We start from the raw sequence: 7,559 nt of genomic DNA, 5'->3' as shown, positions 1-7,559 counted from the left end.
GAATAATTCCGTTTTGCAACATTTTGGAAAAGTTGAAGAATTCGAGTTTTAATTTTGAAAAACGGGACGATCTCCGAGTTTTTGGGAATATTTTAAATTTAAGAATGAAACTAAAATTAATTTTGGTTTAAAAGAGTGTTTAGCATCATGAATTAGATTGGAAATAATGAATATGGTATGATGGAGATGGTATTGATGTTAAGATTTGTGATGAATGAGATATGATTGAGAATGAATGTGTGAATGATTTATAATGAATTTGAAAATGAAATTAATTTTTGAGCTTTGACTTGGCAAGGATCGTGGTGGTTTATCGCTTGTCTAGTGTCGAGACGTTTGTGGGGATCGTGGTTATTTACCACCCACTTGATTTTAAAGAAAGTTATTTTATGGGAATTGTGGTTATTTACCGCCCACGTGTGTGCTGTTTTCCAATTGAAAATGTCTGTGGGGATCAAGGTGGTTTACCGCCCACAGATGGTGGGGATCGAGGTGGTTTACCACTCACCAGGTGAGGATCGTGGTATTGTACCGCTCACCAGTTTTCAAGAGGACGATGTCCGGGTTAGCTACCAGACATGTCGGGTTGGCTTTATAACCGACAGATGAGACTCATCAGCCATAGGGAAGACATACATCACATGCATATGTGTGTTTTATTTGATCGTGTATTAATTGGGCTTGCCTATGTGATTATTATGCTTACCTTCTATAATTGCTACCTGCTGTATCTGTATCCTACTTGTGTTTGCTTTGCTTGTATTGCTTATCTATGCACCATAGTTTTGGAGGAATGGAGGAAACGGAAAGTGAAGGACTGGATCACAATTATATTGGAGGAGACAGAGAGTGAATTGTAGGATTAGAGTTTAATGAGATAGAAAGTGAAATGTAGAATTAGAGTTAGATTGAGACTTGGATACTTTAGAGAGTTTTACCAAATTTATGGTTTAGTTTATTCCTTTAAGATTATATCTGAGTGACGGAGTTCTAGAATTCCCTCTGACTTTCTCGGGACCTTTTATATTAACTATGTGGGCACATTTACCATGCTGAGAACCTCTAGTTCTCATGTCATACATATTGTTGCTTTTCAGATGCAGAGCAAGAGGTACCTCACTGAGCATTCTGGAGACTCTTTTAAGCGAAGAACTCTGGGGACTTAGGGTTGTATTTTATTTATGTTTATATATGTATATAGATTCTCCATCTTGTATTTTATGCTTGTCCCTCTTAGAGGTTGACTTCTAGAAACATGTTGTCAGTTTTATGAGTCTGGAATATTTTGGGTTATATGTATATACACTATGGCTGGCCTTTGCTTCACAGGTCAAGTTCGGAGCTTGATATTTGTATTTTGGAATTCTAATCTATATTTCTGGTCTTTTAGCCTTCCTTTTAATCTTGCTTATCCGTCTACGCTTATCTTTCGTGAGCGACGCGATTTCTGTTTCGATTTTGCTTAACTTCTTTTTCAAGGCTCCTAGTTATCACTTCTTTCAACTATATCTATGTATGTATTTTATTTTTAGAGGTCATAGCGCCTCACCACCCCTGATTTAGGTCATAGGCGTAGAGCTCTATGTGGTAGGGTGTTACATTATGGTATCAGAGCAGTTCATTCCTATAGAGCCTGAGGGACGGACTAACTATGCTTCTGGGCATACTCTGGGTATGTGCATATGCTATTTAGGATGTCAGCTAGACATATATAACATAAATATTCATGAGCATACTTTTGGAGATTCGAAGCGCTAGACTTGAGATATTAATACTGGTCACCTTAATATCAATTATTCGGTATGGACAAGACCCAAAGGGCGTCTCATGGACGCGAGTGAGGTGATACAGTTGACGATAGAGCTGCTACTATACAGGCTATTACTGACGGGTTGAGACAACAAGCTAAAAACGGTGATAGAGGCGGTAATGGATCTGGCGGTGAAGAAAACCAAGGGATTAGAACTCGTACAAATGGAGTAAAGGACAATGGCGTTTAGTTAAAAAGGTAAAAAGATTCAAGGAGATGTTCGGTGGAAGCGATTGAAGGATTAAGCTCTTAGTGATTTATAATTTGAGTGGCGCTACGGAAGCAAGGTGATTTGGTGGCTCTAGAGTTGTAGTGACGTGAAAAAGGAGTCTTGGGATAGGAGATTATTTCGAGAATTGACGTAGGATCAAGGAATGGAAAGTGTGAGTGTGTGATTTAGGTTATAGCGGGTTAAAATAGACTAAGAGATTGAGAAATTGTTTAGTGTTTGAGATTGTTTTGATTTAGATGAAAACCTTAAAGTGTAAGAGAGAGTGTAGTTACTGAGAAAGAACTAAATGAAGCTAAGAGTGAAACAAATAGGTATGACTTAGGCTTTAATTTGGTTAAGTTTATGATCTTGTACATGATAATGGAGAATGTAAATTAGTGTGTGAATTGATGTTGGAGAATGACAGAATGAATGTTATGATGTCGGCTGAATTTGAGGAAGCATATACGAAGATTTGATAGCAAATTTTCGAGGGCGAAAATTTTTGTTAGGAGGGTAGGATGTAAACCCCGAGTAATTAGTAAATAATTAGTCAATAAATTAATTATTATTTTAAAAAATAGAAAATTAAATTTTATGGTTTAGAATGAAAGAAATAATTAAAATATAAAATTTGACACTAATTTTAAAGATTTTAGTCCAAAACCGAGTCAACACACCGAACCGATTGGACCAGGTCCAAACGGGCCCAAAGCCCACCCTATAAACTAAGCCACAAGCTTTCTTTTCTCATTTTTCACTCTTGAGACGTTAAAGAGGAGAGAATCACGTAACAAAATCCCTAACACTCTCTTCCAAAAAATTCTATCGTCCATAACTTTCAATTCGGAGCTCTGATTGACGAGCCGTCAACGGTCATGCATTCGTCTCAAAATTCTCTACAAAAGTGAGAAATTTGGTAAGGGAATCATGTTTTCTTACCCAATTCTCCCCTTTTCATTTCGTAATTTTGGGTTTTGGTAATTGAGATATTTTGTGATTTTGATAGTTTAAGGGTACTCTAGTGGTGGATAATCACTGAATTTTGTCTATTTGACTCGTGGATAACGGTAAGGAAGCTCTAACCCTTGTGAATTGGTGATTTAGTGAGCTCAATATTGATTATTGTGATATTGTATGAATTAGCTCGTGTATCTTGTTGAATTGGAGTTAAATTGGTGGATATTGAAAGTTGGGAATTGAATCCTGGGAGCTGAAAATTCAATTGTTGAGAAGTTAAAGCTTTGGAGCTTGAGGAACGGTGGATAATTGAGGTGTTTCGGACTTAGGGAGGAATTGGCCAAGGTATGATTTTGGTTTCTCGTAGTTAATGTTTAATGTCACGTGAAAACATAGGCTAGATGATCATAGAATAAGTTATATGATATGGAAGGTTGAGGTTTAGTGACTCGTTGTTGAAAATTATTGAGTGGGTGGTTGAAATGCATGATGATTGATTATTAATAATTGTGAATAATGATGATGAGAATGATTGATGATTGATGAATGATATTGAATTATAATGATGAACTTTGAAATTAATAATGAATGTGATAAATAACATTGATAGTAAGTGATGATGAGGATAGGTTGTGGAGATTTGTTGATTATATATATGTAGATATTTGTGGATGATTGAGTGGTTTGGATGGGACCCGAGATGGGTGGCAAAGTCTGAGTTTTAGGGGAGGTGCTGCCAAAATTTTATGAGTATTTTGGAAAGTTTTGTATTGGTTAATTTGGATAGAAGAATAGTTTATTTGATTTTGATTTATTTAAGAAAAGAATGAATTAGGTTTGAGTTTAAATTATTGAGAAAAGAATTGTGTTTTGAGTTTGATTAAGAAATCACATTTGGGAGAATTTTAGTGAATTTTAAAAGTAATTGGTTTTTGATTGAATAATTTTGTTTTGCAACATTTTGGAAAAGTTGAAGAATTTGAGTTTTGATTTAGAAAAACGGGACGATCTTCGAGTTTTTAGGAATATTTTAAATTTAAGAATGAAACTAAAATTGATTTTGGTTTAAAAGAGTGTTTAGCATCATGAATTTAGAGCCAATTGAGTAGAGGGTAGAGGAGTTGGAGTGAGTTATAACAACAAATGACTTTGATTAGAAATAATGAATATGGTATGATGGAGATGGTATTGATGTTAAGATTCGTGATGAATGAGATATGATTGAGAATGAATGTGTGAATGTTTTATAATGAATTTGAAAATGAAATTGATTTTTGAGCTTTGACCTGGCAAGGATCGTGGTGGTTTATCGCTTGTCCAATGTCGATACTTTTGTGGGGATCGTGGTTATTTACTGCCCACCAGATTTAAAAAAAAAGTTATTTTGCAGGGATCGAGGTGGTTTACCGCTCATCAGGTGAGGATCGTGGTATTGTACCCCTCACCAGTTTTCAAGAGGACGATGTCCGGGTTAGCTACCAAATATGTCGGGTTGGCTTTATAACCAACAGATGAGACTCATCAGCCATAGGGTAGACATACATCATATGCATATGTGTATTTTGTTTGATCGTACATTAATTGGACTTGCCTATGTGATTATTATGCTTACCTGCTATAATTGCTACCTGCTATATCTGTATCCTACTTGTGTTTGCTTTGCCTGTATTGCTTGTCTATGCACCGGAGTTTTGGAGGAATGGAGGAAAGGGAAAGCGAAGGATTGGATCACAATTAGATTGGAGGAGACAGAGAGTGAATTATAGGGTTAGAGTTTAATGAGACAGAAAGTGGAAGGTGGTGCACGGAATTGTGATCACACTTTTCACAACTCCGGTACAACTAACCAGCAAGTGCACTGGGTTGTCCAAGTAATAAAACCTTACGCGAGTAAGGGTTGATCCCACAGAGATTGTCGGCTTGAAGCGAGTTATGGTCATCCTATAAATCTTAGTCAGGCGGATTCAAATGGTTATGTGGTTTTGATAATTAAAAGATAAATAAAACATAAAATAAAATAAGATACTTATGTAATTTATTGGTGGGAATTTCAGATAAGCGTTTGGAGATGCTTTGTTGCTTCTGAACCTCTGCTTTCCTATTGTCTTCATCTAATCATGCGTGCTCCCTTCCATGGCAAGCTGTATGATCCTCTCAGTGAAAATGGTCCAAGTACAGTTTCTGCACGGCTTATCAATTGTCGGATTTCTCGTCTCGGATGAAAAATACCAAGTACAGCTACTGCACGACTAATCATCTATCGATTCTCACTTGTGTCGGAATAGGATCTCTCTATCCTTTTGCACACTGTCACTGCACCCAACATTCGCGAGTTTGAAGCTCGTCATAGTCATCCCTTTCCAGATCCTACTCGGAATACCACAGACAAGGTTTAGACTTTCTGGATCTCAGGAATGCTGCCAATTGGTTCTAGCCTCTACCACGAAGGTTCTAATCTCACGAACTCAGTCCGTGGATTAGAGACCCAAGAGATTATACTACGGCTGTCATCCAATGACTATGTTGAACATCATGTAGACCGTTTGTAGTTGTCAGGCACGCAGATCTTGGCTAAGCGAGTAACGAAGATAGTGGGTGATTGTCACGGGTCACCCTTTCATTCTGACTTAACTGAATTAAGTACGAGAGTATATCTTGCAGAAGAAGTAAGCGTGAATTGAAAGAGAAATAACAGTACTTGCATTAATTCATGAAGAACAGCCTCCCAAATGTAACATAAAATTCAAAAGATCAGGTCTCCAAGTGATAGATGGATCCAAATACAATAGTAAAACGTGCTATTTATACTAAACTAGTTACTCAGGATTACAGAAAATAAGTAACTAAGTGCAGATAGTGCAGAAATCTACTTCCGGAGCCCACTTGGTGTGTGCTTGGGCTGAGCATTGAGCTTTACACATGCATAGGCCTTTTCTAGAGTTAAACGCTAGCTTGGATTCCAGTTTGGATGTTTAACTCCAGTTCTGGCATTTTACGCCAAAAAAAGGTCTCTGGCTGGCATTTGAACGCCATCTTGGGCCATCAAATCTCGGGCAAAATATAAACTATTATATATTTATGGAAAGCCCAAGATGTCTACTTTCTACCGCAATTAAGATCGCGCTAATTGGGCTTCTGTAGCTCCAGAAAATCTACTTCGAGTGCAGAAGGGTCAGAATGCAACAGCATCTATAGTCCTTTCTCAGCCTCTGAATCAGACTTTTGCTCAGATCCCTCAATTTCAGCCAAAAAATACCTGAAATTATAGAAAAATACACAAACTCATAGTAAAATACAGAAATATGATTTTTGCATAAAAACTAATAAAAATATAATAAAAAGTAACTAAAACATACTAAACATTATGTAAAAACAATGCCAAAAAGCGTATAAATTATCCACTCATCACAACACCAAACTTAAATTGTTGCTTGTCCCCAAGCAACTAAAAACAAAATAGGATAAAAAGAAGAGAAAATACAATAAATTTCAAAATATCAATGAAGCTTAGTTCTAATTAGATGAGCAGGACTAGTAGCTTTTTTATTCTGAACAGTTTTGGCATCTCACTTTATCCTTTGAAGTTCAGATTGATTGGCATCCATAGGAACTCAGAATTTAGATAGTGTTATTGATTCTCCTAGTTCAGTATGTTGATTCTTGAACACAGCTACTTTATGAGTCTTGGCCGTGACCCTAAGCATTTTGTTTTCCAGTATTACCACCGGATACATAAATGCCACAGACACATAACTGCGTGAACCTTTTCAGATTGTGACTTAGCGTTGCTAGAGTCCCCAGTTAGAGGTGCCCAGAGTTCTTAAGCACACTCTTTTTTACTTTGGACCACGACTTTAACCACTCAGTCTCAAGCTTTTCACTTGACACCTTCACGCCACAAGCACATGGTTAGGGACAGCTTATTTAGCCGCTTAGGCCAGGATTTTATTCCTTTGGGCCCTCCTATCCATTAATGCTCAAAACCTTGGATCCTTTTTACCCTTGCCTTTTAGTTTAAAGGGTTATTGGCTTTTTCTGCTTTCTTTTTCTTTTTCTTTCTTTTTCTTTATCTTTCGCCATTTTTTTTCGCAAGCTTTGTGTTTTTCACTGCTTTTTCTTGCTTCAAGAATCAATTTTATGATTTTTCAGATTATCAATAACATTTCTCTTTTTTCATTATTCTTTTAAGAACCAACAATTTTAACATTCATAAACTTCACTATAAAAAATATGCACTGTTCAAGCATTCATTCAGAAAACAAAAAGTACTGCCACCACATCAAAATAATTAAACTTTTTTCAAGATAGAATTCAAAATTCATGTACTTCTTTTTCTTTTTCTTTTTCAGAAAACATTTTTCATTTAAGAAAGGTGAAAGATTCATGGAACATTCATAGCTTTAAGACATAGACACTAAACACTAATGATCATATAATGAAGATACAAACATAGCCAAATCATAAAGCATAAAAAACGAAAATAGAAAACTAAGAACAAGGAAATTAAAGAACGGGTCCACCTTAGTGACGGCGGCTAGTTCTTCCTCTTGAAGATCCTATGGAGTGCTTAAGCTCCTC

Source organism: Arachis ipaensis, chromosome B7 (genome assembly GCF_059453495.1).
Source record: "Arachis ipaensis isolate K30076 ecotype BB chromosome B7, ASM5945349v1, whole genome shotgun sequence".
In the NCBI taxonomy this organism is placed as follows: domain Eukaryota; kingdom Viridiplantae; phylum Streptophyta; class Magnoliopsida; order Fabales; family Fabaceae; genus Arachis; species Arachis ipaensis.
This window is presented reverse-complemented; position numbering follows the sequence as displayed.